The sequence below is a fragment of the Poecilia reticulata genome, linkage group LG18, assembly GCF_000633615.1.
Source record: "Poecilia reticulata strain Guanapo linkage group LG18, Guppy_female_1.0+MT, whole genome shotgun sequence".
Classification (NCBI taxonomy): Eukaryota; Metazoa; Chordata; class Actinopteri; order Cyprinodontiformes; family Poeciliidae; genus Poecilia; species Poecilia reticulata.
Genome location: NC_024348.1, coordinates 3,368,210 through 3,370,251, shown reverse-complemented (window position 1 = coordinate 3,370,251; position 2,042 = coordinate 3,368,210).

Sequence of the window (2,042 nt, the reverse complement as noted above, 5' to 3'; positions counted from 1 at the left end):
TAAGATAAAACCAGATCAAGACTGTGACCATGCTCATGGATAGCACCAGTCACAGACTGCACAAAATTAAAAGAATCGGTAACATTAAGAAATGACTGAGCCATAGGTGAAGTAGGACGACAGACATGAATATTAAAATCACCAACAATGAGAACTCGGTCATACCTTGGCATAATATCAGCCAGGAAATCAGAAAAGTCATTTATAAAGTTTTTGTTGTACTTCGGTGGCCGATAGACCGCYGCACACAGCACAGTGTGAGAGCTGCCAAGTTTAAATAGGCTGATCTCAAAGCTACTAAACGAGGTCAGAGGGAACTGTTTACAAGTAAAAGAACTTTTAAAAACAGTACAATAAAAACAATACCTTCACCAGACCCTGACATCCTTGGAGCATTAAAATAGCCACAGTTCCGAGGTGCAAGTTTATTAAAAATGCTGGAGTCACCAAACCACTTGTCCATGATTCTGTTAATAAAACATCCAATCAATAAGAGGAAAAGAAATCCCTAATGACAAAAGTTTTATTTGTCAGCGACATGGCATTTACCAAACTGATCCTGGCAGAAATCTACACCATCAGGTGGCGTCCGGTGCTCCTGGCAAAGAGGCCGCAGGTTGCTAGGATTCACCCTGCGTCTACAGGGCCGAGGWGCGCAGGGACCTGTGGTAGTGCCTGTGGTCATCGGGGCCCTCGGGGCAGTCACCCCCAAACTGGAGCAGTGGCTAAAACAGATCCCAGGAACAGCATCAGACAAACACATGACGATTAGGCGGCGCAGCAGGTAATGAGTGAAAATTACTGGTGGTCAATAAACGATAAAATAAATCTAGCAACAGGAAAGAAACTAAAGTGTACATAGCAATAAACCGACAGAGGATAATATTAATCAAATGAAACTAAATGGAAATGAATGAAGAACAAAATGCAAGAATAAACTAAGAAACTTAAGTAAATACAGAGGAATAAACTGGTATGGCAAGACATTTCGAGCAATAATTAATACAGAGGACTGTATGGCAAGAATGAACAGACACTATTTCCAGATAAAAGGTAAAATAATATTGTTGAAATATTATTTCATTTGTTGAAATGAAATGTCACGAAAACATAAATCGGCGCCCCCCACGAAGGAGCGTAGAAACATACCCTCCCCCCCAACCCCTCTCCTCCAGACGCCGATACGTTTAGGGCAAAACTCGCTTCATTTACCCCGTTATGTGCGCGAGGTGAAGGAGCGTAAGGAGCTGAAGTGTACGGGAAAACATAATCAGTGCGCCGATTCAAAACATCTACAATAATGATAGTAACATTAATAATAAAATAATTGTCAGTGCAAAGTAGCTTACAAATTTTTTGGTGGGGGGCGGTGAGGGACCTGGATAAGGGCTAGGGGGGCGCTGGGCCGATAAAGGTTGAGAAACACTGGTCTAAGCTAAACCTTTTTTTGAAGGAAAATTTTATTTACAAAGACTTCAAAATTCATTTTATTTTTGTCGTTTCGTTTATTTTTATTTTTTTGGATATTTGAGATGCCTTCCAGTTTCAGTGTTAAATGTTCATTATAATTTTAAGTTTACTGTTCTTTCAGATTGTGTTCTTGCATTATAATTTTCCCATTAGCATTTATTACTTAAAAATGATCTAAAAACAACAATAATATTGTTTATCAAAAATCAAAATTTGTTATTGTGACAGGTCTACAAACATATGACTCATAGTGTAGTTAGTTTATTGCCATGGATGGCATAGTTACTTTGAAAGAGTAATTTTATCACTCAATGAAACATTTATCCATCATCTAGAAAATGTGCATCTCTTTTCCCTCCATCGTTTACGTTTGTGTCGCTGGTGTTACATATGAAACTTATTTCCCCAAGGAAAAAGAAGAAAGCAGCAATATGTGTTTTCTAAAAATAATCACAAATACTTAACTTGGATACGTAATTTTAATCTGATTATTGGATTGTAAATAGTAGCACGTTAGATTACTCGCTACAAGGGGTCAGATTAGAGTAACACGTTGATGACACCATTGTTTG